Source organism: Oncorhynchus tshawytscha, unplaced genomic scaffold (assembly GCF_018296145.1).
Source record: "Oncorhynchus tshawytscha isolate Ot180627B unplaced genomic scaffold, Otsh_v2.0 Un_scaffold_1176_pilon_pilon, whole genome shotgun sequence".
Lineage (NCBI taxonomy): Eukaryota > Metazoa > Chordata > Actinopteri > Salmoniformes > Salmonidae > Oncorhynchus > Oncorhynchus tshawytscha.
Window position 1 is genome coordinate 12501 of NW_024609681.1, and position 27114 is coordinate 39614.

Sequence of the window (27114 nt, forward strand, 5' to 3'; positions counted from 1 at the left end):
CTCCCGCGCTGAGGTCTGTTCAACGCTGGTCTGACCAATCTGACTCCACACTCCAAGACTGCTTCCATCACGTGGACTGGGAGATGTTTCGTATTGCGTCAGACAACAACATTGACGAATACGCTGATTCGGTGTGCGAGTTCATTAGAACGTGCATTGAAGATGTCATTCCCATAGCAACGCTTAAAACTTGTACCCACAACCGTAAGGCTCTCCAGAGGGTAGTGAGGTCTGCACAACGCATCACCAGGGGCAAACTACCTGCCCTCCAGGACACCTACACCACCCAATGTCACAGGAAGGCCATAAAGATCATCAAGGACAACAACCACCCGAGCCACTGCCTGTTCACCCCGCTATCATCCAGAAGGCGAGGTCAGTGCAGGTGCATCAAAGCTGGGACCGAGAGACTGAAAAACAGCTTCTATCTCAAGGTCATCAGACTGTTAAACAGCCACCACTAACATTGAGTGGCTGCTGCCAACACACTGACTCAACTCTAACCACTTTAATAATGGGAATTGATGGGAAATGATGTAAAATGTATCACTAGCCACTTTAAACAATGCTACTTAATATAATGTTTACATACCCTACATTATTCATCTCATATGCATACGTATATACTGTACTCTATATCATCTACTGTATCCTTATGTAATACATGTATCACTAGCCACTTTAACTATGCCACTTTGTTTACATACTCATCTCATATGTATATACTGTACTCGATATCATCTACTGTATCTTGCCTATGCTGCTCTGTACCATCACTCATTCATATATCCTTATGTACATATTCTTTATCCCCTTACACTTGTGTCTATAAGGTAGTAGTTTTGGAATTGTTAGTTAGATTACTTGTTGGTTATTACTGCATTGTCGGAACTAGAAGCACAAGCATTTCGCTACACTCGCATTAACATCTGCTAACCATGTGTATGTGACAAATAAATGTGATTTGAACTCTAGTCAACAGCCTGATCAACTCTATGGGAAGGAGATGTGTCACGCTGCATGAGGAAAATGGTCACACCAGATACTGACTGGTTCTCTGATCCACGCCCCTTACTTGAGGTATCTGTGACCAACAGATGTATATCTGTATTCCCAGTATCTGTGACCAACAGATGTATATCTGTATTCCCAGTATCTGTGACCAACAGATGTATATCTGTATTCCCAGTATCTGTGACCAACAGATGTATATCTGTATTCCCAGTATCTGTGACCAACAGATGTATATCTGTATTCCCAGTATCTGTGACCAACAGATGTATATCTGTATTCCCAGTATCTGTGACCAACAGATGTTATCTGTATTCAGTATCTGTGACCAACAGATGTATATCTGCAGTATCTGTTCAGTATATCTGTATTCCCAGTATCTGTGACCAACAGATGTATATTTCCCAGTATCTGTGACCAACAGATGAACTGTATTCCCAGTTTTAGGAACTGGTTTTAGGAACTGTATTCCCAGTTTAGATCAGGAAACAATTTTTACAAACTGTTACTCAGTACACTGAACTGGTTTTAGTGGGAACTGGTTTTAGGGAACTGGTTTTAGGAACTGGTTTTAGGGAACTGGTTTTAGGGAACTGGTTTTAGGGACTGGTTTTGGGAACTGGTTTTAGGAAACTGGTTTTAGGGAACTGGTTTTAGGAACTGGTTTTAGGAAACTGATTTTAGGAAACTGGTTTTGGGAACTGGTTTTAGGGAACTGGTTTTAGGAACTGGTTTTGGGAACCGATTTTAGGAACTGGTTTTAGGAACTGGTTTTAGGAAACTGATTTTAGGAAACTGGTTTTAGGAACTGGTTTTAGGAACTGGTTTTGGGAACTGATTTTAGGAACTGGTTTTAGGAACTGATTTTAGGAACTGATTTTAGGAACTGATTTTAGGAACTGGTTTTAGGAAACTGGTTTTAGGAACTGATTTTAGGAACTGATTTTAGGAACTGATTTTAGGAACTGGTTTTGGGAACTGGTTTTGGGAACTGGTTTTAGGAAACTGGTTTTAGGAACTGGTTTTAGGAACTGGTTTTGAATGCTTCTGCTGGTCTTTCTCTCTAATAGAGAAACACTGAGACAGAAATGCACTCTGGCACACTGTGTGAGTGTGTGTGTGAGTGGAGTGTAAGAATGTGTGTGTGTGAGTGAGTGTGAGAATGTGTGTGTGAGTGTGACCTGATCTGTCTCTGGTTTTTCATAACAAACTCAAACATTTGAAAATATCCCAGATAAAATCTGTAGAGGGGCTGAGAGACACAGTATTTACATCAAACTCAGATCATCATATGCAACATGGAGATATGCATCACACTCAAAATTGGCTCCCCCAACCAACAACCACACACACACACACACACACACACACACACACACACACACACACACACACACACACACACACACACACACACACACACACACACACACACACACACACACACACGTTGATGAAGTGACTAGATGAATGTTGAGGTGTCTGTCTCTCTAAACTATATGTTGATGAAGTGACTAGATGAATGTTGTGGTGTCTGTCTCTCTAAACTAGATGTTGATGAAGTGACTAGATGAATGTTGAGGTGTCTGTCTCTCTAAACTAGATGTTGATGAAGTGACTAGATGAATGTTGAGGTGTCTGTCTCATCTAAACTAGATGTTGATGAAGTGACTAGATGAATGTTGTGGTGTCTGTCTCTCTAAACTAGATGTTGATGAAGTGACTAGATGAATGTTGAGGTGTCTGTCTCTCTAAACTAGATGTTGATGAAATGACTAGATGAATGTTGAGGTGTCTGTCTCTCTAAACTATATGTTGATGAAGTGACTAGATGAATGTTGAGGTGTCTGTCTCTCTAAACTAGATGTTGATGAAGTGACTAGATGAATGTTGTGGTTGAGGTGTCTGTCTCTCTAAACTAGATGTTGATGAAGTGACTAGATGAATGTTGAGGTGTCTGTCTCTCTAAACTAGAGGTTGATGAAGTGACTAGATGAATGTTGAGGTGTCTGTCTCTCTAAACTAGATGTTGATGAAGTGACGCGATGAATGTTGAGGTGTCTGTCTCTCTAAACTATATGTTGATGAAGTGACTAGATGAATGTTGAGGTGTCTGTCTCTCTAAACTAGAGGTTGATGAAGTGACTAGATGAATGTTGAGGTGTCTGTCTCTCTAAACTAGATGTTGATGAAATGACTAGATGAATGTTGAGGTGTCTGTCTCTCTAAACTAGATGTTGATGAAGTGACTAGATGAATGTTGACGTGTCTGTCTCTCTAAACTAGATGTTGATGAAGTGACTAGATGAATGTTGTGGTGTCTGTGTCATCTAAACTAGATGTTGATGAAGTGACTAGATGAATGTTGTGGTTGAGGTGTCTGTCTCTCTAAACTAGAGGTTGATGAAGTGACTAGATGAATGTTGAGGTGTCTGTCTCTCTAAACTAGATGTTGATGAAGTGACGCGATGAATGTTGAGGTGTCTGTCTCTCTAAACTATATGTTGATGAAGTGACTAGATGAATGTTGAGGTGTCTGTCTCTCTAAACTAGATGTTGATGAAGTGACTAGATGAATGTTGAGGTGTCTGTCTCTCTAAACTAGATGTTGATGAAGTGACTAGATGAATGTTGAGGTGTCTGTCTCTCTAAACTAGATGTTGATGAAGTGACTAGATGAATGTTGTGGTGTCTGTCTCTCTAAACTAGATGTTGATGAAGTGACTAGATGAATGTTGAGGTGTCTGTCTCTCTAAACTAGATGTTGATGAAGTGACTAGATGAATGTTGAGGTGTCTGTCTCTCTAAACTAGATGTTGATGAAGTGACGCGATGAATGTTGAGGTGTCTGTCTCATCTAAACTAGATGTTGATGAAGTGACTAGATGAATGTTGAGGTGTCTGTCTCTCTAAACTAGATGTTGATGAAGTGACTAGATGAATGTTGTACCTTTACTTTACCACCCTTACTTCCTGGATTTAAACACGATGACCAATGGAACAGCCTGAAAACTCAGGCTACATCCATCTGCCACTCCAGGCTACATCCATCTGCCACTCAGGCTACATCCATCTGCCACTCCAGGCTACATCCATCTGCCACTCAGGCTACATCCATCTGCCACTCAGGCTACATCCATCTGCCACTCAGGCTACATCCATCTGCCACTCAGGCTACATCCATCTGCCACTCCAGGCAGATTTCCAACTATACATTCATCTATTCAGTCTTTCAACCACGGTCTGGTTTGAGTTACCTCTTAAAGCAGTGAGGTGAGTTACCTCTTAAAGCAGTGAGGTGAGTTACCTCTTAAAGCAGTGAGGTGAGTTACCTCTTAAAGCAGTGAGGTGAGTTACCTCTTAAAGCAGTGAGGTGAGTTACCTCTTAAAGCAGTGAGGTGAGTTACCTCTTAAAGCAGTGAGGTGAGTTACCTCTTAAAGCAGTGAGGTGAGTTACCTCTTAAAGCAGTGAGGTGAGTTACCTCTTAAAGCAGTGAGGTGAGTTACCTCTTAAAGCAGTGAGGTGAGTTACCTCTTAAAGCAGTGAGGTGAGTTACCTCTTAAAGCAGTGAGGTGAGTTACCTCTTAAAGCAGTGAGGTGAGTTACCTCTTAAAGCAGTGAGGTGAGTTACCTCTTAAAGCAGTGGTGAGTTACCTCTTAAAGCAGTGAGGTGAGTTACCTCTTAAAGCAGTGAGCTGAGTTACCTCTTAAAGCAGTGAGGTGAGTTACCTCTTAAAGCAGTGAGGTGAGTTACCTCTTAAAGCAGTGAGGTGAGTTACCTCTTAAAGCAGTGAGCTGAGTTACCTCTTAAAGCAGTGAGGTGAGTTACCTCTTAAAGCAGTGAGGTGAGTTACCTCTTAAAGCAGTGAGGTGAGTTACCTCTTAAAGCAGTGAGGTGAGTTACCTCTTAAAGCAGTGAGGTGAGTTACCTCTTAAAGCAGTGAGGTGAGTTACCTCTTAAAGCAGTGAGGTGAGTTACCTCTTAAAGCAGTGAGGTGAGTTACCTCTTAAAGCAGTGAGGTGAGTTACCTCTTAAAGCAGTGAGGTGAGTTACCTCTTAAAGCAGTGAGGTGAGTTACCTCTTAAAGCAGTGAGGTGAGTTACCTCTTAAAGCAGTGAGGTGAGTTACCTCTTAAAGCAGTGAGGTGAGTTACCTCTTAAAGCAGTGAGGTGAGTTACCTCTTAAAGCAGTGAGGTGAGTTACCTCTTAAAGCAGTGAGGTGAGTTACCTCTTAAAGCAGTGAGGTGAGTTACCTCTTAAAGCAGTGAGGTGAGTTACCTCTTAAAGCAGTGAGGTGAGTTACCTCTTAAAGCAGTGAGCTGAGTTACCTCTTAAAGCAGTGAGGTGAGTTACCTCTTAAAGCAGTGAGGTGAGTTACCTCTTAAAGCAGTGAGCTGAGTTACCTCTTAAAGCAGTGAGGTGAGTTACCTCTTAAAGCAGTGAGGTGAGTTACCTCTTAAAGCAGTGAGGTGAGTTACCTCTTAAAGCAGTGAGGTGAGTTACCTCTTAAAGCAGTGAGCTGAGGTGAGTATCCAACAGGAGCTGATGAGAGTCGCTCCACACACCAACCTTCCGTCCCCCCGAGAGCCTCTGAGACGCACCGCAGCCTGCCATGGCCAGCCTCCCCTACACACACACACACACACACACACACACACACACACACACACAATAAAACTAATAATGAGGGTTAGACACGGACACCCAACTACAACACCCAACATACAACATACACGGATACTAGAACTACAACACCCAACATACACGGATACTAGAACTACAACACCCAACATACACGGACACTAGAACTACAACACCCAACATACACGGACACTAGAACTACAACACCCAACATACACGGACACTAGAACTACAACACCCAACAAACACGGACACTAGAACTACAACACCCAACAAACACGGACACTAGAACTACAACACCCAACAAACACGGACACTAGAACTACAACACCCAACATACAACATACACGGATACTAGAACTACAACACCCAACATACACGGATACTAGAACTACAACACCCAACATACACGGACACTAGAACTACAACACCCAACAAACACGGACACTAGAACTACAACACCCAACAAACACGGACACTAGAACTACAACACCCAACAAACACGGACACTAGAACTACAACACCCAACATACAACATACACGGATACTAGAACTACAACACCCAACATACACGGATACTAGAACTACAACACCCAACAAACACGGACACTAGAACTACAACACCCAACATACACGGACACTAGAACTACAACACCCAACAAACACGGACACTAGAACTACAACACCCAACAAACATGGACACTAGAACTATAATAACATATCTGGATAATATTAAACTACAACACCCTTCAACACACATACTAGAACTACAACACCCATCAACACACCATGTATCATAATATAATATATCTGGATAATATTAAACTACAACACCCTTCAACACACATACTAGAACTACAACACCCATCAACACACCATGTATTATAATATAATATATCTGGATAATATTAAACTACAACAACCAACATACACACATACTAGAACTACAACACCCATCAACACACCATGTATTATAATATAATATATCTGGATTATATTAAACTACAACACCCAACATACACACATACTAGAACTACAACACCCATCAACACACCATGTATTATAATATAATATATCTGGATTATATTAAACTACAACACCCATCAACACACATACTAGAACTACAACACCCATCAACACACCATGTATTATAATATAATATATCTGGATTATATTAAACTACAACACCCAACATACACACATACTAGAACTACAACACCCATCAACACACCATGTATATATATGTAGTTCTCTCCTTACCTCAGTGAGTTCTCTCCTCCTATGATTCTGTATTATATTAAACTACAACACCCATCAACACACCAGTATATATATATGTAGTTCTCTCCTTACCTCAGTGAGTTCTCTCCTCCTATGATTCTGTATTATATTAAACTACAACACCCATCAACACACCAGTATATATATGTAGTTCTCTCCTTACCTCAGTGAGTTTTCTCCTCCTATGATTCTGCGTTGGCGTGTATGTATCAGTCTCAACCCACAGACAGGATCTGACACAGACTCCACCGTACCTAACACAGACAGACAGTTAGTATCTAACACAGACAGACAGTTAGTATCTAACACAGACAGTGTCTGACACAGACAGACAGTTAGTACCTAACACAGACAGGATCTGACACAGACTCCACCATACCTAACACAGACAGACAGTTAGTATCTAACACAGACAGTATCTAACACAGACAGACAGTTAGTACCTAACACAGACAGGATCTGACACAGACTCCACCGTACTTAACACAGACAGACAGTTAGTATCTAACACAGACAGGATCTGACACAGACTCCACCGTACCTAACACAGACAGACAGTTAGTATCTAACACAGACAGGATCTGACACAGACTCCACCGTACCTAACACAGACAGACAGTTAGTATCTAACACAGACAGGATCTGACACAGACTCCACCGTACCTAACACAGACAGACAGTTAGTATCTAACACAGCCAGGATCTGACACAGACTCCACCGTACCTAACACAGACAGACAGTTAGTATCTAACACAGACAGACAGTTAGTATCTAACACAGACAGGAACGTTAGTATCTAACACAGACAGACAGTTAGTATCTAACACAGACAGGAACGTTAGTATCTAACACAGACAGACAGTTAGTATCTAACACAGACAGGATCTGACACAGACTCCACCGTACCTAACACAGACAGACAGTTAGTATCTAACACAGACAGGATCTGACACAGACTCCACCGTAGCTAACACAGACAGGAACATTAGTTTAGTATCTAACACAGACAGGAACATTAGTTTAGTATCTAACACAGACAGGAACGTTAGTTTAGTATCTAACACAGACAGACAGGAACGTTAGTTTAGTATCTAACACAGACAGGAACGTTAGTTTAGTATCTAACACAGACAGACAGGAACGTTAGTTTAGTATCTAACACAGACAGAAAGGAACATTAGTTTAGTATCTAACACAGACAGGAACGTTAGTTTAGTATCTAACACAGACAGAAAGGAACATTAGTTTAGTATCTAACACAGACAGGAACATTAGTATCTAACACAGACAGACAGACAGACAGACAGACAGGAACATTAGTTTAGTATCTAACACAGACAGGAACGTTAGTTTAGTATCTAACACAGACAGACAGGAACATTAGTTTAGTATCTAACACAGACAGGAGGACAGACAGGAACGTTAGTTTAGTATCTAACACAGACAGACAGGAACATTAGTATCTAACACAGACAAACAGGAACGTTAGTTTAGTATCTAACACAGACAGGAACATTAGTATCTAACACAGACAGACAGACAGGAACATTAGTATCTAACACAGACAGACAGACAGGAACATTAGTTTAGTATCTAACACAGACAGGAACATTAGTATCTAACACAGACAGACAGACAGGAACATTAGTTTAGTATCTAACAAAGACAGGAACATTAGTATCTAACAGACAGACAGGAACGTTAGTTTAGTATCTAACACAGACAGACAGACAGGAATGTTAGTTTAGTATCTAACACAGACAGACAGACAGGAACATTAGTTTAGTATCTAACACAGACAGACAGACAGGAACATTAGTTTAGTATCTAACACAGACAGACAGACAGGAATGTTAGTTTAGTATCTAACACAGACAGACAGGAACATTAGTATCTAACAAAGACAGACAGACAGGAACGTTAGTTTAGTATCTAACACAGACAGGAACATTAGTATCTAACACAGACAGACAGGAACGTTAGTTTAGTATCTAACACAGACAGACAGGAATGTTAGTTTAGTATCTAAAACAGACAGGAACATTAGTATCTAACACAGACAGACAGGAACGGTAATGGTAACCCCAATGGTAACCCCAATGGTAACCTCAATGGTAACCCTAACCCCAATGGTAACCCCAATGGTAACCCCAATGGTAACCCCCACCCCAATGGTAACCCCAATGGTAACCCCAATGGTAACCCTAACCCCAATGGTAACCCCAATGGTAACCCCAATGGTAACCCCCACCCCAATGGTAACCCCAATGGTAACCCCAATGGTAACCCCCACCCCAATGGTAACCCCAATGGTAACCCCCACCCCAATGGTAACCCCAATGGTAACACCAATGGTAACACCAATGGTAACCCCAATGGTAACCCCAATGGTAACCCCAATGGTAACCCCACCCCAATGGTAACCCCAACGGTAACCACAATGGTAACCCCAATGGTAACTCCGATGGTAACCCAATGGTAACTCCGATGGTAACCCAATGGTAACCCCAATGGTAACCCCAATGGTAACCCTAACCCCAATGGTAACCCCAACCCCAATGGTAACCCCAATGGTAACCCCAATGGTAACCACAATGGCAACCCTAATCCCAAAAGACAGGACACAGTCAGTCTAGTGGACAGGACACAGTCAGTCTAAGGACAGGACACAGTCAGTCTAGAGGACAGGACACAGTCAGTCTAGAGGACAGGACACAGTCAGTCTAGAGGACAGGACACAGTCAGTCTAGAGGACAGGACACAGTCAGTCTAGAGGACAGGACACAGTCAGTCTAGAGGACAGGACACAGTCAGTCTAGAAGACAGGACACAGTCAGTCTAGAGGACAGGACACAGTCAGTCTAGAGGACAGGACACAGTCAGTCTAGAAGACAGGACACAGTCAGTCTAGAGGACAGGACACAGTCAGTCTAGAGGACAGGACACAGTCAGTCTAGAGGACAGGACACAGTCAGTCTAGTGGACAGGACACAGTCAGTCTAGAGGACAGGACACAGTCAGTCTAGAGGACAGGACACAGTCAGTCTAGAGGACAGGACACAGTCAGTCTAGAGGACAGGACACAGTCAGTCTAGTGGACAGGACACAGTCAGTCTAGAGGACAGGACACAGTCAGTCTAGAGGACAGGACACAGTCAGTCTAGAGGACAGGACACAGTCAGTCTAGAGGACAGGACACAGTCAGTCTAGAGGACAGGACACAGTCAGTCTAGAGGACAGGACACAGTCAGTCTAGAGGACAGGACACAGTCAGTCTAGAGGACAGGACACAGTCAGTCTAGAGGACAGGACACAGTCAGTCTAGAGGACAGGACACAGTCAGTCTAGAGGACAGGACACAGTCAGTCTAGTGGACAGGACACAGTCAGTCTAGAGGACAGGACACAGTCAGTCTAGTGGACAGGACACAGTCAGTCTAGAGGACAGGACACAGTCAGTCTAGAGGACAGGACACAGTCAGTCTAGAGGACAGGACACAGTCAGTCTAGTGGACAGGACACAGTCAGTCTAGAGGACAGGACACAGTCAGTCTAGTGGACAGGACACAGTCAGTCTAGTGGACAGGACACAGTCAGTCTAGAGGACAGGACACAGTCAGTCTAGTGGACAGGACACAGTCAGTCTAGAGGACAGGACACAGTCAGTCTAGTGGACAGGACACAGTCAGTCTAGAGGACAGGACACAGTCAGTCTAGTGGACAGGACACAGTCAGTCTAGTGGACAGGACACAGTCAGTCTAGAGGACAGGACACAGTCAGTCTAGAGGACAGGACACAGTCAGTCTAGAGGACAGGACACAGTCAGTCTAGAGGACAGGACACAGTCAGTCTAGTGGACAGGACACAGTCAGTCTAGAGGACAGGACACAGTCAGTCTAGTGGACAGGACACAGTCAGTCTAGAGGACAGGACACAGGTTGGGGGTCCATGGACTGATACAGTCAGTCTAGAGGACAGGACACAGGTTGGGGGTCCACGGACTGATACAGTCAGTCTAGAGGACAGGACACAGGTTGGGGGTCCACGGACTGATACAGTCAGTCTAGAGGACAGGACACAGTCAGTCTAGAGGACAGGACACAGTCAGTCTAGTGGACGGAGGACACAGTCAGTCTAGAGGACAGGACACAGGTTGGGGGTCCACGGACTGATACAGTCAGTCTAGAGGACAGGACACAGGTTGGGGGTCCACGGACTGATACAGTCAGTCTAGAGGACAGGACACAGGTTGGGGGTCCACGGACTGATACAGTCAGTCTAGAGGACAGGACACAGGTTGGGGGTCCACGGACAGGACACAGTCAGTCTAGAGGACAGGACACAGGTTGGGGGTCCACGGACTGATACAGTCAGTCTAGAGGACAGGACACAGGTTGGGGGTCCACGGACTGATACAGTCAGTCTAGAGGACAGGACACAGGTTGGGGGTCCACGGACTGATACAGTCAGTCTAGAGGACAGGACACAGTCAGTCTAGTGGACAGGACACAGTCAGTCTAGAGGACAGGACACAGTCAGTCTAGAGGACAGGACACAGGTTGGGGGTCCACGGACTGATACAGTCAGTCTAGAGGACAGGACACAGTCAGTCTAGAGGACAGGACACAGTCAGTCTAGAGGACAGGACACAGTCAGTCTAGTGGACAGGACACAGTCAGTCTAGAGGACAGGACACAGGTTGGGGGTCCACGGACTGATACAGTCAGTCTAGAGGGACACAGGTTGGGGGTCCACGGACTGATACAGTCAGTCTAGAGGACAGGACACAGGTTGGGGGTCCACGGACTGATACAGTCAGTCTAGAGGACAGGACACAGGTTGGGGGGGGATACAGTCAGTCTAGTGGACAGGACACAGTCAGTCTAGAGGACAGGACACAGGTTGGGGGTCCACGGACTGATACAGTCAGTCTAGAGGACAGGACACAGGTTGGGGGTCCACGGACTGATACAGTCAGTCTAGAGGACAGGACACAGGTTGGGGGTCCACGGACTGATACAGTCAGTCTAGAGGACAGGACACAGGTTGGGGGTCCACGGACTGATACAGTCAGTCTAGAGGACAGGACACAGTCAGTCTAGTGGACAGGACACAGTCAGTCTAGAGGACAGGACACAGTCAGTCTAGAGGACAGGACACAGGTTGGGGGTCCACGGACTGATACAGTCAGTCTAGAGGACAGGACACAGGTTGGGGGTCCACGGACTGATACAGTCAGTCTAGAGGACAGGACACAGGTTGGGGGTCCACGGACTGATACAGTCAGTCTAGAGGACAGGACACAGTCAGTCTAGAGGACAGGATACAGTCAGTCTAGAGGACAGGACACAGGTTGGGGGTCCACGGACTGATACAGTCAGTCTAGAGGACAGGACACAGGTTGGGGGTCCACGGACTGATACAGTCAGTCTAGAGGACAGGACACAGGTTGGGGGTCCACGGACTGATACAGTCAGTCTAGTGGACAGGACACAGGTTGGGGGTCCACGGACTGATACAGTCAGTCTAGAGGACAGGACACAGGTTGGGGGTCCACGGACTGATACAGTCAGTCTAGTGGACAGGACACAGTCAGTCTAGAGGACAGGACACAGGTTGGGGGTCCACGGACTGATACAGTCAGTCTAGAGGACAGGACACAGGTTGGGGGTCCACGGACTGATACAGTCAGTCTAGAGGACAGGACACAGGTTGGGGGTCCACGGACTGATACAGTCAGTCTAGAGGACAGGACACAGGTTGGGGGTCCACGGACTGATACAGTCAGTCTAGAGGACAGGACACAGGTTGGGGGTCCACGGACTGATACAGTCAGTCTAGAGGACAGGACACAGGTTGGGGGTCCACGGACTGATACAGTCAGTCTAGAGGACAGGACACAGGTTGGGGGTCCACGGACTGATACAGTCAGTCTAGAGGACAGGACACAGGTTGGGGGTCCACGGACTGATACAGTCAGTCTAGAGGACAGGACACAGGTTGGGGGTCCACGGACTACAGTCAGTCTAGTACAGTCAGTCTAGAGGACAGGACACAGGTTGGGGGTCCACGGACTGATACAGTCAGTCTAGAGGACAGGACACAGGTTGGGCGTCCACGGACTGATACAGTCAGTCTAGAGGACAGGACACAGGTTGGGGGTCCACGGACTGATACAGTCAGTCTAGAGGACAGGACACAGGTTGGGGGTCCACGGACTGATACAGTCAGTCTAGAGGACAGGACACAGGTTGGGGGTCCACGGACTGATACAGTCAGTCTAGAGGACAGGACACAGGTTGGTCCACGGACTGATACAGTCAGTCTAGAGGACAGGACACAGGTTGGGGGTCCACGGACTGATACAGTCAGTCTAGAGGACAGGACACAGGTTGGGGGTCCACGGACTGATACAGTCAGTCTAGAGGACAGGACACAGGTTGGGGGTCCACGGACTGATACAGTCAGTCTAGAGGACAGGACACAGGTTGGGGGTCCACGGACTGATACAGTCAGTCTAGAGGACAGGACACAGGTTGGGGGTCCACGGACTGATACAGTCAGTCTAGAGGACAGGACACAGGTTGGGGGTCCACGGACTGATACAGTCAGTCTAGAGGACAGGACACAGGTTGGGGGTCCACGGACTGATACAGTCAGTCTAGAGGACAGGACACAGGTTGGGGGTCCACGGACTGATACAGTCAGTCTAGAGGACAGGACACAGGTTGGGGGTCCACGGACTGATACAGTCAGTCTAGAGGACAGGACACAGGTTGGGGGTCCACGGACTGATACAGTCAGTCTAGAGGACAGGACACAGGTTGGGGGTCCACGGACTGATACAGTCAGTCTAGAGGACAGGACACAGGTTGGGGGTCCACGGACTGATACAGTCAGTCTAGAGGACAGGACACAGGTTGGGGGTCCACGGACTGATACAGTCAGTCTAGAGGACAGGACACAGGTTGGGGGTCCACGGACTGATACAGTCAGTCTAGAGGACAGGACACAGGTTGGGGGTCCACGGACTGATACAGTCAGTCTAGAGGACAGGACACAGGTTGGGGGTCCACGGACTGATACAGTCAGTCTAGAGGACAGGACACAGGTTGGGGGTCCACGGACTGATACAGTCAGTCTAGAGGACAGGACACAGGTTGGGGGTCCACGGACTGATACAGTCAGTCTAGAGGACAGGACACAGGTTGGGGGTCCACGGACTGATACAGTCAGTCTAGAGGACAGGACACAGGTCTAGGGGTCCACGGACACAGTCAGTCTAGAGGACAGGACACAGTCAGTCTAGAGGACAGGACACAGGTTGGGGGTCCACGGACTGATACAGTCAGTCTAGAGGACAGGACACAGGTCTGGGGGTCCAGGACAGGACACAGTCAGTCTAGAGGACAGGACACAGGTCTAGTGGACAGGACACAGTCAGTCTAGAGGACAGGACACAGGTTGGGGGTCCACGGACTGATACAGTCAGTCTAGAGGACAGGACACAGGTTGGGGGTCCACGGACTGATACAGTCAGTCTAGAGGACAGGACACAGGTTGGGGGTCCACGGACTGATACAGTCAGTCTAGTGGACAGGACACAGTCAGTCTAGAGGACAGGACACAGGTTGGGGGTCCACGGACTGATACAGTCAGTCTAGAGGACAGGACACAGGTTGGGGGTCCACGGACTGATACAGTCAGTCTAGAGGACAGGACACAGGTTGGGGGTCCACGGACTGATACAGTCAGTCTAGAGGACAGGACACAGGTTGGGGGTCCACGGACTGATACAGTCAGTCTAGAGGACAGGACACAGGTTGGGGGTCCACGGACTGATACAGTCAGTCTAGAGGACAGGACACAGGTTGGGGGTCCACGGACTGATACAGTCAGTCTAGAGGACAGGACACAGGTTGGGGGTCCACGGACTGATACAGTCAGTCTAGAGGACAGGACACAGGTTGGGGGTCCACGGACTGATACAGTCAGTCTAGAGGACAGGACACAGGTTGGGGGTCCACGGACTGATACAGTCAGTCTAGAGGACAGGACACAGGTTGGGGGTCCACGGACTGATACAGTCAGTCTAGAGGACAGGACACAGGTTGGGGGTCCACGGACTGATACAGTCAGTCTAGAGGACAGGACACAGGTTGGGGGTCCACGGACTGATACAGTCAGTCTAGAGGACAGGACACAGGTTGGGGGTCCACGGACTGATACAGTCAGTCTAGAGGACAGGACACAGGTTGGGGGTCCACGGACTGATACAGTCAGTCTAGAGGACAGGACACAGGTTGGGGGTCCACGGACTGATACAGTCAGTCTAGAGGACAGGACACAGGTTGGGGGTCCACGGACTGATACAGTCAGTCTAGAGGACAGGACACAGGTTGGGGGTCCACGGACTGATACAGTCAGTCTAGAGGACAGGACACAGGTTGGGGGTCCACGGACTGATACAGTCAGTCTAGAGGACAGGACACAGGTTGGGGGTCCACGGACTGATACAGTCAGTCTAGAGGACAGGACACAGGTTGGGGGTCCACAGACTGATACAGTCAGTCTAGAGGACAGGACACAGGTTGGGGGTCCACGGACTGATACGATGTGAATCGTTCGATCCCTATTCCCCTAGAACAGGTTGACGTCAGATAAATATGTTTGTGACATCACCACTGACCTTTGCCCTCTGTGTCGCTGAACTGTGATTGGCCGTAGTCACAGATGACCCCGGCGTCTTCGCTATGGCGACAGTTATGCGTCCCGGTTGGCTGTTTGAGGCAGTCGACCAATGAACGCTCTTCGCCGGAACACTTCACGTTGTCCACATGGATAGGCCCCTCCCCCTCGCCAAAATACGCCATCACACGGGCCTTCGCCACTCCACTGAAGACGACACACAAACATCGCAGACAGACAGAGGGTATGAGCGTAAATACACTTCCACACAACAGAGTTACACTTAGACAATGAATCAACTACGATACGGTTGAATCAACTACGATATACGGTTGAATCAACTACGATATAGTTGAATCAACTACGATAAGGTTGAATCAACTACGATACGGATGAATCAACTACGATACGGTTGAATCAACTACGATACGGTTAAATCAACTATGATAAGGTTGAATCAACTATGGTACGGTCATCATTGTAACTAACTGAATCATCATAGGTCTACCAACTGAATCATCATTGTAACTAACTGAATCATCATCGTAACCAACTGAATCATCATCGTAACCAACTGAATCATCATCGTAACCAACTGAATCATCATTGTAACCAACTGAATGATCATTGTAACCAACTGAATGATCATTGTAACTAACTGAATCATCATTGTAACTAACTGAATCATCATTGTAACCAACTGAATCATCATTGTAACCAACTGAATCATCATTGTAACTAACTGAATCATCATTGTAACCAACTGTATTAGAGATATGGACACTGTTTCTTTGTCTTTGTTTCAGTGTCCACATCTCTATTACAGTAAAATAATCTCCATGTGTTTCAGTGTCCACATCTCTATGTGTTTCAGTGTCCACATCTCTATGTGTTTCAGTGTCCACATCTCTATGTGTTTCAGTGTCCACATCTCTATGTGTTTCAGTGTCCATATCTCTATGTGTTTCAGTGCCCACATCTCTATGTGTTTCAGTGTCCACATCTCTATGTGTTTCAGTGTCCATATCTCTATGTGTTTCAGTGTCCAGTGCCCACATCTCTATTACAGTAAAATAATCTCTATGTGTTTCAGTGTCCACATCTCTGTGTGTTTCAGTGTCCACATCTCTATGTGTTTCAGTGTCCATATCTCTATGTGTTTCAGTGTCCACATCTCTGTGTGTTTCAGTGTCCACATCTCTATGTGTTTCAGTGTCCATATCTCTATGTGTTTCAGTGTCCACATCTCTGTGTGTTTCAGTGTCCAAATCTCTATGTGTTTCAGTGTCCATATCTCTATGTGTTTCAGTGTCCACATCTCTATGTGTTTCAGTGTCCATATCTCTATGTGTTTGTGTCCACATCTCTATGTGTTTCAGTGTCCACATCTCTATGTGTTTCAGTGTCCACATCTCTATGTGTTTCAGTGTCCACATCTCTATGTGTTTCAGTGTCCATATCTCTATTACAGTAAAATAATCTCTATGTGTTTCAGTGTCCACATCTCTGTGTGTTTCAGTGTCCACATCTCTATGTGTTTCAGTGTCCATATCTCTATGTGTTTCAGTGTCCATATCTCTATGTGTTTCAGAGTCCACATCTATGTGTGTTTCAGTGTCCACATCTCTATGTGTTTCAGTGTCCATATCTCTATGTGTTTCAGTGTCCACATCTCTATGTGTTTCAGTGTCCATATCTATATGTGTTTGTGTCCACATCTCTATGTGTTTCAGTGTCCACATCTCTATGTGTTTCAGTGTCCACATCTCTATGTGTTTCAGTGTCCACATCTCTATGTGTTTCAGTGTCCACATCTCTATGTGTTTCAGTGCCCATATCTCTATGTGTTTCAGTGTCCACATCTCTATGTGTTTCAGTGTCCATATCTCTATGTGTTTCAGTGTCCACATCTCTATGTGTTTCAGTGTCCACATCTCTATGTGTTTCAGTGTCCATATGAACCATTCTGTTGGAACACACCTCAAATGCAAATAGCGAGATAAAACGCTCGTCAGAGAGTGAGATGTGATCTCTCAACTTTGTTGGCGTGAGAGGCAGGGGGAGGGGCTTGGAATGAGAGGCAGAGGGAGGGGCTTGGCTTGAGAGGCAGAGGGAGGGGCTTGGCGTGAGAGGCAGTGGGAGGGGCTTGGCATGTGAAACAGAGGGAAGGGCAGGGCTTGAGAGGCAGAGGGAGGGGCTTGGCGTGAGAGGGAGGGGCTTGGCGTGAGAGGAGGGGGAGGGGCTTGGCGTGAGAGGCGGGGGAGGGGCTTGGTGTGAGAGGAAGTGGGAGGGGCTTGTGTGAGAGGAAGTGGGAGAGGCTTGGTGTGAGAGACAGAGGGGGACTTGGCGTGAGAGGCGGGGGAGGGAATTTGCGTGAGAGGCAGTAGGAGGGGCTTGGTGTGACAGGCAGTGGGAAGGGCTTGGCGTGAGAGGCAGTGGGAGGGGCTTTGCGTGAGAGGCAGGGGAGGGGCTTTGTGTGAGAGGCAGTGGGAGGGGCTTGGAGTGAGAGGCAGTGGGAGGGGCTTGGAATGAGAGGCAGTGGGAGGGGCTTGGAATGAGAGGCAGTGGGAGGGGCTTGGTGTGAGAGGAAGTGGGAGGGGCTTGGCATGAGAGGCAGTGGGAGGGGCTTGGTGTGAGAGGAAGTGGGAGGGGCTTGGAGTGAGAGGCAGTGGGAGGGGCTTGGAATGAGAGGCAGTGGGAGGGGCTTGGTGTGTGAGACAGTGGGAGGGGCTTGGTGTGTGAGACAGTGGGAGGGGCTTGGTGTGTGAGGCAGTGGGAGGGGCTTGGTGTGAGAGACAGTGGGAGGGGCTTGGTGTGTTTAAACAGAGAGGAAGAGGTAAAGAGAGAGGTTTCACTCTCTCTAAAATCTGTCCAAATTAAAGCCAATGTGTTTCTTTGGGTTTATTATGGACCTCAGCTTGTCGCCTGCCTTCCTTTGGGACCACGACTCCCATTGTTAGGGTGGAGACGTGCATCTCCTCATTACATACACATATCTGGTGTAAATGGGAAGGGGCACACTGAGGAGCGAAGGAGAGGAGACCAAAAAGACAACACACACTGAGACACAAACACATCCACTACCATCTACACTACATTATCTCTGTCTGTCCCAGATTCTACCATCTACATTATGTCTGTCTGTCTGTCCTCCAGATTCTACCATCTACATTATGTCTGTCTGTCTGTCTGTCTGTCCTCCAGATTCTACCATCTACATTATGTCTGTCTGTCTGTCTGTCTGTCTGTCTGTCTGTCTGTCTGTCTGTCTGTCTGTCTGTCTGTCTGTCCTCCAGATTCTACCATCTACATTATGTCTGTCTGTCTGTCTGTCTGTCTGTCTGTCTGTCCTCCAGATTCTACCATCTACTTTATGTCTGTCTGTCCTCCAGATTCTACCATCTACATTATGTCTGTCTGTCTGTCTGTCTGTCTGTCTGTCTGTCTGTCTGTCTGTCTGTCTGTCTGTCTGTCCTCCAGATTCTACCATCTACATTATGTCTGTCTGTCCTCCAGATTCTACCATCTACATTATGTCTGTCTGTCTGTCCTCCAGATTCTACCATCTACATTATGTCTGTCTGTCCTCCAGATTCTACCATCTACATTATGTCTGTCTGTCTGTCTGTCTGTCCTCCAGATTCTACCATCTACATTATGTCTGTCTGTCCTCCAGATTCTACCATCTACATTATGTCTGTCTGTCCTCCAGATTCTACCATCTACATTATGTCTGTCTGTCTGTCTGTCCTCCAGATTCTACCATCTACATTATGTCTGTCTGTCCTCCAGATTCTACCATCTACATTATGTCTGTCTGTCCTCCAGATTCTACCATCTACATTATGTCTGTCTGTCCTCCAGATTCTACCATCTACATTATGTCTGTCTGTCCTCCAGATTCTACCATCTACATTATGTCTGTCTGTCTGTCCTCCAGATTCTTAGAGTTCCTAGAGTCAGTAATAAAACCTGACTGAGGCCTCAGAGACACATTCATCTCTCTCTCTCTCTCTGTGTGTGTGTGTATGATGTATGTAATTTGTTTTCCTGAACCAGGAGGCTGTGACACGCTCTGCTCTGCTCTGTCTGCCTTATTCACTACAGATGTTACTGAGCTGATACTTTCAGACAGAGAGAGACAGAGAGAGACAGAGAGAGACAGAGAGAGACAGAGCGACACAGAGAGAGACAGAGAGACACAGAGAGAGACAGAGAGAGAGAGAGAGAGACAGACAGAGAGACAGAGAGAGACAGAGAGAGACAGAGACAGAGAGACAGAGAGAGACAGAGAGAGACAGAGACAGAGAGACAGAGAGAGACAGAGAGAGACAGAGCGACACAGAGAGAGACAGAGACACAGAGAGAGACAGAGAGAGACAGAGTGACACAGAGAGAGACAGAGCGACACAGAGAGAGACAGAGCGACACAGAGAGAGACAGAGCGACACAGAGCGACACAGAGAGAGACAGAGAGAGACAGAGACACAGAGAGAGACAGAGCGACACAGAGAGACAGAGCGACACAGAGAGAGACAGAGACACAGAGAGAGACAGAGCGACACAGAGAGAGACAGAGAGAGACAGAGCGACACAGAGCGAGACAGACAGAGCGACACAGAGAGAGACAGACAGAGCGACACAGAGAGAGACAGAGCAACACAGAGACAGACAGACACAGAGAGACAGAGACAGAGAGAGACAGAGCAACACAGAGACAGACAGACACAGAGAGACAGAGACAGAGCGACACAGAGCGACACAGAGAGAGACAGAGAGAGACAGAGTGACACAGAGAGAGACAGAGAGAGACAGAGCGACACAGAGAGAGACAGAGCAACACAGAGACAGACAGACACAGAGAGACAGAGACAGAGAGAGAGAGGGGGACGGGTGTCTCCTGATAGAAACCTCCCCCAGAAAGATTTGGCATTTGTAAATCCCCCCCTGCAACTCTACACGGTTTCTTAACAGAGAGAATCTACATTACATTATGAATCCATATTAATGAACGATTCTACCATCTACATTACATTATGAATCCATATTAATGAACGATTCTACCATCTACATTACATTATGAATCCATATTAATGAACGATTCTACCATCTACATTACATTATGAATCCATATTAATGAACGATTCTACCATCTACATTACATTATGAATCCATATTAATGAACGATTCTACCATCTACATTACATTATGAATCCATATTAATGAACGATTCTACCATCTACATTACATTATGAATCCATATTAATGAACGATTCTACCATCTACATTACATTATGAATCCATATTAATGAACGATTCTACCATCTACATTACATTATGAATCCATATTAATGAACGATTCTACCATCTACATTACATTATGAATCCATATTAATGAACGATTCTACCATCTACTACATCAACACACCTCAACACTCCCCAACACACCTCAACACTACTCCACACACCTCAACACTACTCCACACACCTCAACACACCTCATCACTACTACACACACCTCATCACTACTACACACACCTCATCACTACTACACACACCTCAACACTACTACACACACCTCAACACACCTCATCACTACTACACACACCTCAACACTACTACACACACCTCAACACTCCCAACACACCTCAACACTACTCCACACACCTCAACACTACTACACACACTACTCAACACACCTCATCACTACTACACACACCTCAACACTACTACACACACCTCAACACTCCCCAACACACCTCAACACTACTCACACACAGCTCAACACACACACATCACTACTACACACACCTCATCACTACTCCACACACCTCATCACTACTATCACACACACCTCAACACTACTCCACACACCTCATCACTACTCCACACACCTCATCACTACTCCACACACCTCATCACTACTACACACACCTCATCACTACTACACACACCTCAACACTCACAAGCATTTCGCTACACTCGCATTAACATCTGCTAACCATGTGTATGTGACAAATAAAATTTGATTTGATTTGATTTGAACACTCCCCAACACACCTCAACACACCTCATCACTACTACACACACCTCATCACTACTCCACACACCTCAACACTACTACACACACCTCAACACTACTACACACACCTCATCACTACTCCACACACCTCATCACTACTACACACACCTCATCACTACTACACACACCTCAACACTACTACACACACCTCAACACACCTCAACACACCTCATCACTACTACACACACCTCATCACTACTACACACACCTCAACACTACTACACACACCTCAACACTACTACACACACCTCAACACTACTACACACACCTCAACACACCTCAACACACCTCATCACTACTACACACACCTCAGCACTACTACACACACCTCAACACTACTACACACACCTCATCACTACTACACACACACCTCATCACTACTACACACACCTCATCACTCCCCAACACCCCAAACACACCTCAACACACACACCTCATCACTACTACACACACTTCATCACTACTACTCAAAACACCTCATCACTACTACACACACCTCATCACTCCCCAACACACCTCACACTCAACCCCAACACACCTAAACAACACACCTCACACACCCCAACACACCTCAACACTACTACACACACCTCATCACTACTACACCACTAAACACACCTCATCACTACTACACACATCTCATCACTACTACACACACCTCAACACTACTCAACACACCTCAACACTACTAAACACGACTAAACACACCTCAACACCACTAAACACACCTCATCACTACTACACACACCTCAACACACCACTAAACACACCTCAACACCACTAAACACACCTCAACACCTCAGCACACCACTAAACACCACTAAACACACTTCAACACCACTAAACATACCTCAACACCACTAAACACACCTAAACACACCTCAACACCACTAAACACACCTCATCACTACTAAACACACACACCTCAACACACCACTAAACACACCTCCACTAAACACACCTCAACACCACTAAACACACCTCAACACCTACTAAACACACTCATCACTAAACACACTTCAACACCACTAAACACACCTCAACACCACTAAACACACCTAAACACACCTCAACACCACTAAACACACCTCAACACTACACACACTAAACACACCTCAACACACTCAACACACACACTAAACACACCTCAACACCACTAAACACACCTCAACACCTCAGCACACCACTAAACACACTTCAACACCACTAAACACACACTAAACACCAACCTAAACACACCTAAACACACCTCAACACCACTAAACACACCTCATCACTACTACACACACCTCATCACTACTACACACACCTCATCACTACTACACACACCTCATCACTACTACACACACCTCAACACTACTACACACACCTCAACACAACTACACACACCTCAACACACCTCAACACACCTCATCACTACTACACACACCTCATCACTACTACACACACCTCAACACTACTACACACCTCACCTCAACACAACTACACACACCTCAACACTACTCAACACACCTCATCACTACTACACACACCTCAACACTACTACACACACCTCAACACTACTACACACACCTCAACACTACTAAACACACCTCATCACTACTAAACACACACCTCATCACTACACCCAACACACACTAAACACACCTCAACACCACTAAACACACCTCATCACTACTCAACACACACACCACTAAAACACCACTACACACACCTCATCACACCACTAAACACACTAAACACACCTCAACACTACTAAACACACCTCAACACCACTAAACACACCTCACACTCAACACCTCACTACTAACACACCTCATCACTACTACACACACCTCATCACTACTACACACACCTCAACACTACAACACATCACTACTACAACACACTCAACACAACACACCTAACACACACCTCAACACACCTCATCACTACTACACACACCTCATCACTACTACACACACCTCATCACTACTACACACACCTCACACTACTCCACACCTCAACACTACACACACCTCAACACTACTACACACACCTCAACACTACTCCACACACCTCACCTACTAAACACACCTCACCTCATCACTACTAAACACACCTCAACACTACTACCTCAACACACACCTCAACACTACTAACACACCTCAACACACACCTCAACACACTAAACACACCTCAACACTACTACACACACCTCACACACCACTAAACACACCTCAACACCACTAAACACTACTACACTAACACACCTCAACACCTCAGCACCACCTCAACACTACTAACACACACTCAACACACTAAACACACCTCACACACCACACACCTCACTACACACACACTAAACACACCTCATCACTACTACACACACCTCATCACTACTAAACACACCTCACACACTACTAAACACACCTCACACTACTAAACACACCTCAACACACTACTACTAAACACACCTCAACACTACTACACATCACTACTCCACACACCTCAACACTACACACACCTCAACACACCTAAACACACCTCAACACTACTACACACACCTCACCACTACTACTCAACACACACCTCAACACTACTACTAACACACCTCAACACCACTAAACAACACACCTCAACACTCAACAACTACACACTACACACACCTCATCACACACACTACACACACCTCAACACTACTACACACACCTCAACACTACTACACACACCTCAACACACACCACTAAACACACCTCAACACTACTACACACACACCTCACACACTCACTACACACACCTCAACACACCTAACACACACACCTCATCACTACTACACACACCTCATCACTACTACACACACCTCAACACTACTACACACACCTCAACACTACTACACACACCTCATCACTACACACACACCTCATCACTACTAAACACACCTCATCACTACTACACACACCTCACACCTCAACACACTACTAAACACACCTCAACACTACTAAACACACCTCATCACTACTACACCTCACACCTCATCACTACTACACACACCTCATCACTACTACACACACCTCAACACCACTAAACACACCTCATCACACACCTCATCACTACTACACACACCTCAACACTACACACACACCTCAACACTCACTAAACACACCTCATCAACACAACACCACACTACTAACACACCTCATCACTACTAAACACACCTCAACACTACTACACACACCTCATCACTACTAACACACACCTCAACACACTCAACACACCTCAACACTACTAAACACACACCTCAACACCACTAAACACACCTCAACACTACTAAACACACCTCAAACACACTACCTCACACACCTCATCACTACTAAACCTCACACTACTAAACACACCTCAACACTACTAAACACACCTCATCACCACTAACACACACTCAACACCACTAACACTCACACTACTCAACAACCTCACTACTACACACACCTCAACACACACTCAACACACCTCAACACTACTAAACACACCTCAACACCACTAAACACACCTCAACACCACTAAACACACCTCACACACCTCAACACCACTAAACACACCTAAACACACCTCAACACCACTAAACACACCTCACACACCACTACCAACACTCCTCAACACACCTAAACACACCTAAACACACCTCAACACCACTAAACACACCTCAACACCACTAAAACACACCTCAACACCACTAAACACACTAAACACACAACACCACTAAACACACACCTCAACACCACTAAACACACCTCACACCACTAAACACACCTCAACACTCAACACCCTACTAAACACACCTCAACACCACTAAACACACCTCAACACCACTAAACACCTCACACACCTCAACACCACTAAACACTAAACACACCTCAACACCACTAAACACCTCAACACCACAACACACCTCAACACCACTAAACACACCTAAACACACTCAACTAAACACACCTCAACACCACTAAACACACCTCAACACCACACACACTAAACACACCTCAACACCACTAAAACACACACACTAAACACACCTCAACACCACTAAACACACCTCAACACCACTAAACACACCTCAACACCACTAAACACACCTCAACACTAAACACTAAACACACCTCAACACCACTAAACACACCTCAACACACTAAACACACCCTAAACACACTAAACACACCTCAACCTCAACACCACTAAAAACACACCTAAACACACCTCAACACACTAAACACACCTCAACAACACCACTAAACACACCTCAACACCACTAAACACACCTCAACACACTAAACACACCTCAACACCACTAAACACACCTCAACACCACTAAACACACCTCAACACACCTCAACACCACTAAACACACCTAAACAAACACTAAACACCTCAACACCACTAAACACACTAAACACACCTCAACACCACTAAACACACCTCACACACCACTAAACACACCCTAAACACACCTCAAACTAAACACCTCAACACACTAAACACCTCAACACACCTCAACACCACTAAACACACCTCAACACCACTAAACACACTAAACACACCTCAACACCACTAAACACTCACACCACTAAACACACCTCAAACACTAAACACACCTCAACACCACACAACACCTCAACACTCCTCAACACCACTCAACACACCTAAACACCACTAAACACACCTCAACACCACTAAACACTCCTCAACACTCCTCAACACCACTAAACACTCCTCAACACCACTAAACACACCTCAACACCACTAAACACCCCTAAACACACCTCAACACTCCTCAACACCACTAAACACACCTCAACACCACTAAACACTCCTAAACACACCTCAAACACACTAAAACACTCAACACCACTTAACACACCTCAACACCACTAACCACACCCCACACTCCTCAACACCACTAAACACACCTCAACACCACTAAACACACCTAAACACACCTCAACACTCCTCAACACCACTAAACACACCTCAACACCACTAAACACTACTAAACACTCCTTAACACACCTCAACACCACTAAACACACCTCAACACCACTAACCACACCTCACCACCACTAACCACACCCCAACACTCCTCAACACCACTAAACACACCTCAACACTCCTCAACACCACTAAACACACCTCAACACCACTAAACACCACTAAACACACCTCACCATATGCTTACTGGAGAGTTTGAGCCTCAAAGTAGAGGAGAGAAAAATAAACACAGGCTCACCTTCCAGAATGTGTTCTACAGCTTATGTGTTTCATAATGACTTAACATGTGTGTGTGTGTGTGTGTGTGTGTGTGTGTGTGTCAGTATCAGACTACAGTCTACCAGTCCACTTGGCCCAAGTCACACGCGTGTGTGTACCGTGTAAAT

General features: G+C 46.1%; 1 pseudogene; it reads right to left on the reverse strand.

The window, feature by feature from the left end:
- LOC121845471 overlaps positions 1–27114 on the reverse strand; it is a 66269-nt pseudogene that overhangs the window by 12169 nt on the left and 26986 nt on the right.